Below are 11,563 nucleotides of genomic sequence, written 5' to 3' on the forward strand. Positions count from 1 at the left end.
TCAACTGTTCTAATTTGGCTTTTTGCTTGTAAATAAGGGTTCGCATCAAGGGCATTCTTCGTTCATTGAGGGAGGAGGACCCTAGTTTTGAAAGCTAGCTGATCTCGGGTTCCAACAAATTAGGGAATGATTTTGAAAATGACTTCGGATTAGGGGGAAGTCGTTGATTTCAACAAATCTCTCACCTTCCGTTCTCTGTGCTTGGTTTCTTCCCTTCGAAGGCTTTTTTTTCCCAATGGAGAAGGCCCCGGGGTCCCCTCCCCCACTTTTAATCATTGCTAGCGCTTCGTAACTTATAACGGCTACCAAGTCGAAAAACTTTTACAGGCTTATAGCCGTTATTAGAACGAGGATCGCAGGTGAAATCGTTTATATAAGTAAGGCTGCTTGAAGTGGGACCGAAGAAAGCTTGTGCTCTTGTCTTTTGAAAAATCTCTTTAGGATAGAAAGGACAGCTTCGATTTAGTGAAAGTTGGAAGCATTCCGCATGTGGTTAAGTTATTAGTTTTTGCACTTCAAAACGTGCAAAAGAAGAGATGGGTGTGAATTGTAATGGCTCTGATCACTTTTGAGGGTCCACATGGTTGCAGCCTTGCAGGGTCAGTGATTATTGAGTTGCAATAAGTACAAAATCCCCACCTTGGCTGTTCAAATGTAAATGTCAAGGTGTTGTGAGAATCAGGACCACAGATTGGTCTTCAGAGGATACGGATAGACTCACCTAACCAAGGCACTCCGATTCTGATCATTTTCTTCACTTAGGTCCACGCTCTAGGGTGTTCTGTTTCACTGTCGAATAGAATGTTCACCGGGATTTTAGACCTTGAATGCAGTAGCACCATCCTCTGCGACCAATTTGAGTGTTTAAGGCGCCAGCTGGTGGCTGTACGAGCCTATGAGACGGCCCTATGCTTTTATTTCCTCTGGTTCTGGACCACTTCTACTCGGGGTTGCAAGCTTAGTTAAGGATCCTGTCTATTTTTATTTCTTTGTCGCAAGCAAATTGCACCCTTGTACAGAATTGATACCTCCTTTAGCCTCTTTTACCTCTTCCCTTGCCCTCCCCACTATTTCTTGTTTTACTGCTGGGATTCATCTTCGAGCCTCTGCAACTCGGGAAGAGTCAGGGAACTAGGCCTATCTGACACCCGAGAGAGAGTTGTTCGGACGCATCGATTATGCTTCTTCCTACTCTCGCCCTTTCGGAGCTTCCAAGTTGACAAGCATCCGTCAAAAGGTCTGTGTCCCTTTTGAGGGCGTGACATGTTTGATAACGGCTAACATGTAATTCAAACGCTACAAAGGCGCCATGTGCGGTTGAAAGAAGAATCCTGACGGCTCTCATCACGAGGACTACTTCCCTTTCTCTCTCAGTCACTACCTTAATATACAAGAACCATTGGTACTTTTTGACAGCTTATTATTAATAAGAATTTGTTCTCAAAATCCTATGAAAAGACTCATTTCTTCTTGTAACAAATCCTTTCATAATTTTGTTAATCTTTTTAACTATCGAAAGCTTTTGTCCACTTATTTTAAACTAATCAGAAAATATTTTAGATATAAGATTTTTTTGCTACAACCACAGAAACTTGTCTCCCAAAATAATGTCAAAAACTTTGCCAGAATTCTCGTACAACTAATAAACAAGTAGAAAGTCAATTACAATAAGAACTCACCACTCTAGTTTGAGTTAAGGGTTGCAAGGCAGAGCATACACTATAAGAACTTACCACTCTAGTTTGATAATGAAAAACCAGACATGAACCAAGCTTTTATTTTTTTCAGTTGTACACAAATAAATTATTGTAAAATTTACAATTACAAATGCCAAATAGACAGTTCCTGCCATAATATTCATCACCCCAAAAATTCCACCATAAGTCCCTAGCATTCACCATAAACATACAATTAGCATAGAATTAAACTGTTTGCCGTGGCCAAAAGCTGTGTGATATAGACCAAGCAGAAAACCTGAGAGATGTATGGCTCAGCATCAGTACTCGAAGAGAGTGCACCGAGTGTCGCAAAAGGGTAGTTTGAGCACTACTAAGTAATACATCACCAATATCATCAAGGACACGGACCTGGATATATGGGTCCTTAGGAGGGACCATATCCTAACAAAATGATGATTTTAAGAATCAAAAAGGTCAAAAATTCAGTGGCTGATGTTGTGAATTATACATTCAGGTAAAACTATACAAAGTACTGTCAGAGTAGAGATCACACATAAGAATCACTTGGACACATCAAATCAGAGGGCAAGCCATGCATGGAATGGATGCATGCCCTGAATGCAAATCATCTAACAACCATAACAAGCTCATTGGTGGCCTCAAAGAAGGTAACGAAAGTTGTAATCAGCTACAGGTGTAACTAGAAAACCCATTACTAGGATGGTAACTATTATTTATGTTATATGCCAGACTTTGAGATGAGCTGCAGTCAATGCACAGCATGCCCCTCTAAATGGTGGTCTGTGTGTGTATGTGAAAGATAAAGAGAGAAACAGAGAGAGAGAGAGAGAGAGAGAGAGAGAGCTCAAGATCCAATTCTGACATGTATGATTCCAAAGCTAAAGAATGGTTCTTAAAATAATCTCTTTCTGATTGCACAAGCCTTTGTTTGATTTCTTCAGGAAGTTCACGGCCAACTTTCCATCTCAAGCAACGAATCATATCTAACCGATGATACCTGCATAGTCATAAGTCATAAGCTTAATACAAGGATTATAAAATAGGTATCATGGAGCAGAGTAGCACAAGAAGGAATAGAAAACTACTAAGCATACATGTAAGCCATAAGACAACGTTTATTGCGAATTAAGGAAAGATGATGAATAACAGCACCAAATGGTCAGAATTTCTGGTTGTCTGTATGTCCAGGCCTTCATCCTGTATTTTCCTGTAGTAACATGGTACAATAAAAGGTCAGGGTACACGTGACACATTACTGCTACAAAACAGTCAGAACATGAACTAGTATAAAAACACAAAGAGAACATAGGCAGTGCAAACTGACACTTGGCTTCACATTATTACGTTGGGTTTGCTTGTAATGGCAAAGTCTTATGTTGAGTGAGTAAAATCCCACGTTGATATTTGTTAAGAAACTTTATTGGGTTATTAAGTTTGAGTAATTAGCCTCCTAAGTAGTTAGTCATTTTAGGATAGAACCGTACTCAATCCAACAATAGTAATAGAGTAGGAAGTGTGTATGAGCTGGGACCCAATTTGTGCTCTATTGGGTGTGTTTTTGGAGTTTGTGGCCATGTCACAAGCATGTTATATGTAGTTTGAACGTAAGGGGGGTATTGAGTGAGAAAAAACCTATATTGATGAATGTTAGAAACGTTTGCCTCCTAATTTGTTACCCATTTTGGGATTAAATTGGGCTCAATTCAACATCTTCTACACAACTTTGACAAGAATCATATATATATATGTAGAATCAACATAAAAACACTAAAAAGGACTACATCGAAATAGGCTTCATTATTTTTTTAAAGAAATATGTATGCCTCATTATTAGAATTAGACTTGATAAAAGGTAATCATATATATATTATATTTCCAAAAGAGCATTGCAAACTCCAATAATTGGTCAAGTATGATTTTATTTCCATGTTGTGTGAGCATCCTATTGGGTGGATATCATATTAGTGGATTGGAAATATGAAAAGACAAGATAAAAAAAGAAACATAGAGATAAGAATTACATCCACTAAAAGGTTGACATATTTCAAGTAATTGTTTTACTTTCTAGGTAAAAGTGGAGCTTGCTCTTTTTGGATAGAAAAGAGCATCATCCATCGATGTATCCATAGGCAAATTGAGGATATCATAAGAAATGCCACAGCTACCTCATTAAGGACTGAAGCTGAAGATGATGCTCGTTGCAATCTTGAACTACTTTATCAAATAGAACCTTCTACAAAAACAAAAGAACAGTATAAACATCATTACCTACGCAAAGTTTAGCAAACCCAAATCTACAAAAAGCAAAGACTTTTCAACAAAAATTTTGCAGTCGTGGACATGCATGTGTTTTTTGGTGGCATATGTACTTTCAACATTCATACTTTGCTGTTGGCAGATAAAAAATTCCACTACTTACATATGCTCCACACCTCATAATCCTATTGTTAAATTTACATAGGAGCATTTTAGTCATTTCAGTACACTTTATGAATCTGTAAAAGGAACAATAAGATGGGAGTCATTGTTAGGAGTGTATGATCCTGATTACAGGTTATTCTAAACATGTAATTACTGAGATAGACATAAGTTACAAGGGGTATTTATGTAAAATGACATCACTTCCACTTAAGTGAGAAATAAATTGAGAAGGCCCCAAATGAGTGCAATCTACACATTCTCTTCTCCCTCAACTCTCTATTTTCTTCCTTGTTCTCTCCTATTTTAAATTTTCTCACATGCTACTAGAGGAATAAGATCCAGATTCAGAGCCTTTTAAGCACTCAATTCTCCTTTTTCTAACGTATCCACATTCCAGGAAAGAGGAATTTCAAGATTCTCCACAGATCAAAAGTTAAGGTTAAATTTTTTCAATTCTTTTTTCTGCCCATAACCTTAAGGTTTATAGCTTAAGCCAATTGAGTAGTTATATGTATGATTAATGCCTCTATAGGGTTGTGCCTTGAGAATTTCTCAATTGAAGCATGCACAAAATCCCAAACCTATGCCTGGTGCTAATGCATCACCAAGAAGGCTGACGTTATTTCTTCATGAAATTTCTTTTGTTTATGGTACCAATTGATCTTGCTGCCTCTCACATTGAATGATTGTGATTAGATTAGAGTAATTTGTTGAAAACCCTAATTATTGAAGTGGAGCCCACACTGATTGCACAGGCATCAAATTATGACCTACCTCTTTCGTTTGTGTTGATTGTTTTAATTCTCTATGGCTGATTTTGGTGAAATAATATTCCTGCAAGAGAAATTGAGGGTTTTGAAGGTAAAGATACTATTGTTATTACTACCGAGAAATTGAATGACCAAAACTATCTTAGTTGGTCTAATTGGTTCAAATTTATCTCAAAGCTAAAAGAAAATCCAAATATGTTAGAGATGATCAACCGATTCCTATTACAGATGATTGGGAAGTAGAGGTAGCTAGATCATAATCTGATTATTCCACAGCACAAATTCTAAGCTTAGAAGTCAAATTATGAATCGTGAAACTATGAAGGAAATTTTCGACTTCTCTTGACTCTTTGTATAGATAGAAGACTTATCCAGAACTTATGAATTGTATACCTAATTATTTAGTCTTAAGAGGGGTGAAAGGATAACCACAGACTATTATAGTTACTTGCAGAGCATTTGACAACATTTATCATCCATTCATCATAAATTAACTATTTTCCACATAGTAATCTTGCTAATGATTGGGACAAACTGTGAAAACTAATTAGCCACCATAAATCAAACATAGCTCAAGCCAAGAGAGTTTTAAGAAAACTAGTTCAATTCAATTGTTTTGATTTTCCTCTCTAAACGTTTCCTAATCATCCATTGCAGGAATTTGGTTGAGTGACCACCACTATGCAAAGTGATTCTTACGTTATACCCAAGTGCATAAGTCAAACCCAGATAACCATATGCAAGGCCCATGCTCACAGCACACAAGGAATAAACACACCAGACCATCCTACAGCAAATTCCCAATCCTGAAATCATAGTCTAGACAAAACACATAGCACTGAAAGACAATAATATACCACTTGGACCCAAAAGCACCAACCTAGACTAAAATATTAGTTAAACAGACACAAAATAATCTCAACGCACCAGCTTATACATGCACTAGCTCATCCAGTTCAACCAAAAAACATACATCTTTTACAACTTCCAGAAAAAAAACATGACCAATAATTCAAAACACAAATATTTTCTGCAGTCTTCATTAAGAATTAACTTCCAGAGTGCCATAACATACACAACTAGAAATATGTATTAGCTGCAGAATGAAGTTAAGGATCAGATACAGGCTATAAAGGTCATGAGCCTGTTAAACATTTGTGGTCAGTAAACTAATATTGAAACTAGTGAGATGACAAGCAATGAGTTTGTTACTAGAATTGTGAAATTTTAGGGAGAGAAACAGGTTGTCACTCGTGTGGGAGAGATCAATTTAGGGACTGCACTCGACCTCTTTGTCTGTTAATATATCACTTAGGTTATTTACATACAAACAGACTCAGTACTCTCTCTAATACAATATAATCCAGCATACTCCCAAGTACATATGCATCAAACATATAAAGGAAAAGAAAAAGTCAAAGAGAGTGAGGGCAAACAACCAAAACATCCATGACTACAAATGACCAAAATACCCCTGAATTGTATTTTTTGAACACTTTGAAACATTTTCGGAGGCGGACCAACTTACATTGAAACTAGTGAGATGTCCACTTTCACTGCTGGCTAGTTCTCTCAAAAGTTTGCCAGCATTTCTTCCATACATCTTGGTACTTCTATCACCAGCCTGTGGCTTCTCTGGAAACTACAGTTACCAAAATTAAGAACAACAACATATAAGCACAAAACATAAATATAAGACAAACATATATAACATAAATACATGTACACACAACTTCAATTGCCACTCAAACAGGCAAAATGATTGAATGCACAGAGAAAAAGATTTTTTTTAATTTTTGGTATTCTTGAATTTAGTTCCTTCCTTCCACAAGATATATGTTAAAATACCAGTATAAGTGTATTTAGGTCATTTCACATACACTGAATAATCTCAGCTTTGTCCTTTTAGATAGATGTCTTCATTAAGCTCTTACATTTCAAGTTTCATTCAATTTTAAGTTGTATTATATAAGTTATAGCAGTTTTTGTAACAAGGGGCATTAAGTTATCACTCAAGTGAAGATTAAAAGAAGGGGGTCGTACTTTCTCTGGGCAAGCACTTCAATGCAGCCTATGCTGCTTCCTCTCTTTCTCTGTTCTTCTCAATTTCTTCCCTCTCTTCCTCTCAAATCTAATCAAGTTTTTTTCATTTTCATGGTATCAAAGCAGTAGAAGACAGTCTTGGGTAGTTTTTTCAAGTATCTAAGCCTCCTTCTCTACTCTATTAAAGGTACTTCAAGAAATTTCTGGACTGTTAGGTAAAAAATCAAGTTTTTTCCTTTTCTTCCTGCCATAACCTCTTTGGTTGATGGCCTATGCTACTAATTGAGTAGCCTTATGATTTACTGCCCTAGAAGGGCCCCTACTAGAAGCCCTAGAGACAGACCTGCCTGCACACTCCATCCAAGTTTTACATCATCTATATCAGCCTGCACCATCATATTTGCTGCCTTCTTAGTTGATTCTTCTCATGTCTAATTGATGAATTGAAGGTTGATTGCACTGATGTTGATTGCATTGTGCTTTGGACGTGGATATTGTGCCCTAATTTTGGACTATGGAGCCCACTTGACCTGCACAGGGTAAATTGATTTGGGAAAAGTGTTTTTTTGGAGTAATTAGGTCCTTCTTTGAATTGATTTTTGATGTTTTTGGAAGAAATAGATGACGGAATCCAGCAAACAAGTTGCTACCCTAAACCTCTTGAGAGTTCAGATGGAAAACACTCTTAGCCTAATCTGATAACTTCGATTAAACTGAATGGATCAAACTATGTGAATTGGTCAAGATCTATGTCTTACATCTTGAAGACTAGAAGGATGGCTAAATATGTCAGAGATGATCCCCCTATACCGGTAACTGAAAACTAGGAAGCAAAGGGCAATCAAGTTATAACTTAGTTGGTGAACAATATGAAATCACAAAAATTTTGAGCTAAGGAACATGTAAAGAGATGTGGACCACACTGGCTACCATTTTGTCTCAAGAGAGAAAGTTATCTCGCATTTATGAGCAGTATGTTCGGTATTTCAACATGCAAAGAGGTGGTAGATCAGTTACAGGTCATTTTACTAAGATAAGAGGTGTTCTACAAGAAATCAATACTTTTCATCTTTTCATTACAAATGCTGATGACATTCAGAAAGAAAAGAATCAGATTCAGGATACTAGGTTTTTAGATGGTTTAAGATTTGAAGATGATGCTATTAGGCCCCAACTATTGGCCAATGATGAAGTATCTACTCTTGAGCAAGTTTTTAATAGAGTGCTTCGGGTAGAAGGAGCAGTTTGTCAGTAAGCCAAAATAATGATACTAGGTTGTCAGATGCTACCACTCTAACCTCTAGCCATTCATTGGTAAGCCCATGGCTAGAATTCGTGGAAGCAACAACAAAGGTAGAGGTCGAGATTTCTCTACTTAGGCCGTAGTCGAAACAATAAAAAGGATCGAAAATGTATTCATTGTAGTCGATCTAACCACTATTCTGACAAATACTAAGAGAAATTTGGTAAGCCTGCTGGGCAAATTCCACAGTAATAGACATAGATAGGTCAATTGACCACTACATCTACCACTTTGTCTATAGTTGAGCCTGATCCATCTTCCTTAGCAAGTGCCACAATGGTAAACATAGGTATGCCAACACCAAATGTGTTGCATTCTCTTTCCTAGATCATTCAATCAAGAGCTTTTACTCATATGTCAGGTATATCCTCCTTATTTTAGTCCATTCATCCCTCTCACTCATATCGCCATGTTACTTTAGCAATGGTTCCATCTCCCCTATTCAAGGGGAGGGTACTATACATACTAGTCCTCAGATGTCTTTGACTTTGATTCTTTTTGTTCCAAAGTATCCTATCAACCTCCTATTTGTAAGTCATATAACTAAGTCTTTAAACTGTTCAGTAACTTTTTCTCCTACCTCTTGTGTTTTTCAGGACTTGTAGACAAAGAGATGATTGGCTCCAGACATAAGAAAAGAAGGTTATATCTGCTGGATGATGTTTTTATTCGTAAAGCTATGCCACTTACCATTGAAGACTCCTCATACTTATGGCACCTATGTTTGGGGCATCCATCACCAGTTATGCAACATTAGTCTTTCCCGTCTTTGTCAGTTGATATCTCCTTTTGAGAGTGATTCTTGTCAATTGGAGAAACATCGTCGATCCAATTTTCCTATTAATCCTAGTTGTATTTCTCGCATATTTGAATTAGTTCACTCTGATGTGTGAGCTTTAAGTACTTTGCTTCTTTCATAGATGACTTCAATCATATTACTTAAATGTATCTCTTATAAGAAAAATCCAAAGTATTTAATGTATTCTTGAATTTTCAATGAAATAAAGAATCAATATGGGGCATGTGTTCATATTTTTCATATTGATAATAGACTAGAGTATCTCAATAAAAATTTTATGTCTTTTTGTGCCTCCATGGTATTACTCATCAGACATCTTGCATATATTCTCCCCAACAAAATGGGGTCATTGAACGCAAAAAACAGACATCTTTTAGAAGTTACTAGGATTTTATTATTACACATGAATGTTCCAAAATCTTTTTGGGAGTATGCAGTATTGACTTCATGTTACTTAATTAATTGTATGCCTTTATCTGTTTTGCGTGGTCACATTCCTATTCAAGTTTTAAAACCTCACTGCAAGTTGTTTGATGTTCTCCCTCACATCTTTGGTTGCACATGTTTTATGCAGTTGTTTAATAATTCTTTAGATAAAATGTCACCTCAATCTGTTAAGTGTATTCTTCTGAGGTATTCACCATAAAAACGGGTATAAATGTTATGATCTTATTTGACAAAAAACATATGTGTCAACATTCTTTGAGCATACTCCATATTTTACATCTTTTGTTGAGTCTCAATTGTTATCTAGTCCTTCTATGGTTAGTCTTGTTCATGTAGTAGTTTTGGATGCACCAAACAAGTCCTTCTCCACCTCTTCAAGTCAACAGTCGATGCCCTTGCCATGTGATGCCATCATCTATACCATTCGTAGTTCGAACTCCTGAGCCCTCGCCTCTAGCTAACTATCTTCATTTTTGCCTACAGGTCCAATTCCTTTTTATTTGGATTTACCCATCAGCCTCCAGAAAGGTAAAAAGTTATGTACCTCTCATCCTCTCTCACAATATTGTTGGCCCAGGTGGCTTCTCAAAAGGGAGGTAAATTGAGATATTAAAATTAAGACCAATTTGTGCGTGTAATTAAAATATCATGCAATAAAACAATTCAATGTGAATAGCAACATACACACACCACAAGGACAAAAATATGTTTTTGTTATCAATGCTCCCCTGGTGATAATCTCCGCCCAAGAACTCGTGCTAGGAAAATTCCACTATTAAGCTCTAATAGCTGGAAAATTACAAAGAGATTACTGTTCTCTTTGGCCACGTGTAGCTCAATACATGGTTTTTACACAAGTCAATCTCCCCAAGAGATTGCTTCTAGATTCTAGCTCTAGCTAGGCCTTTCTATCTAGATTATCAGCTTCTAGATGAACCTTTCACAATTTCATAAAAAAAAGGGAAAAATTACACCCTTACTTGGAGAGATGCTTCTCCTTGAGAAATTCAAATTGTTTCCTCCTTTATAGCACACTGTGAATAGATCAAGGAGCTTGTACTATGATGTATCCAAGGATGATTGAAAGAGATTGAAGGTTTTTCAAAGGTAGGCTCTCTCTGTCACTCTAAAGCAATTTTGGTAGGAATTTGCAAGATAAAGGTTTGTGTCTTAAAGATATGCTAATAAATGTTCATTCACTCTTTTACTCACGGTTTGGTGGGGTATTTATAGCTTCCCCAACTCAAATTAGTTATCATTTGCTTGTTTGCAAAAATCAAACCATTGATTGATCGATCATTGGTAAGTGCTTGATCGATTAATCAATCATAATGGCTACTTTTTTTGTCAGACAGTGACTTATTGATCGATGAATTGATTGATCAGTATGTTACCGTTGGTCCAAAAAAGTTAAATCGATCAACATCACCAGTGGTTGATCAATCAATCAAGATTCTCTCTGGCTGTGCAATACAAGTATGATCAATCTGTGTATTTTCATTTGATCAATCATGTTTTAAGTCCCTTACTGGTAAGGTTCTGACTAATCGATCAATTTGGAGGGATGATCAATCAATCTCTAAGGGATGATAGATCATACGTTATAGCATGAAATGGCCATGTCCTGGATGATCGATCAATCGATTATAGTTGATGGGAATTTCTCTTTAAGTGTTTTAACATGTTCGTGTGTATGATGATTGTAAACATGTCTATATACAATTTATATCTTAAAGTTCCGATTTCACAAGTACTTAAGGAATAGGAGTTAGAATACTCTCTTACAAAAACTGATTAAGTTTAAATGTTTGTATATGATGCTTGAACTCGAGTCTTCTCGTTGTCTTCTTCCTTGTAGGTGTTTCTTCAATAGATATTCTATAATGGTGCTTGAGGTCTTCATTTTGGCTTTGATGTATTAGACCTTGAAATGCTCTTGAAGGTACAGTATTTGAAATACTTCAGATTTGCAAGTTATTAATTCAATTAAGTTTTGTTATCATCAAAAGCAATATGGGAATCAACCTACAGTCAACAAATATGTGTCCTTTGATTTTCTATGTTCATCATATAAAGTCTT

At 36.4% G+C, this 11,563-nt stretch overlaps 1 pseudogene; it reads right to left on the minus strand.

The window, feature by feature from the left end:
• Positions 1 to 1,860: 1,860 nt before the first annotated feature.
• LOC137965078 (uncharacterized) lies at positions 1,861 to 6,494 on the minus strand (annotated as a pseudogene).
• Positions 6,495 to 11,563: the final 5,069 nt, after the last annotated feature.

The sequence above is a fragment of the Aristolochia californica genome, unplaced genomic scaffold (assembly GCF_029961685.1).
Source record: "Aristolochia californica isolate CCGP_79_NKW_82.1479 unplaced genomic scaffold, dmAriCali1.0.hap1 SCAF_5, whole genome shotgun sequence".
Lineage (NCBI taxonomy): Eukaryota > Viridiplantae > Streptophyta > Magnoliopsida > Piperales > Aristolochiaceae > Aristolochia > Aristolochia californica.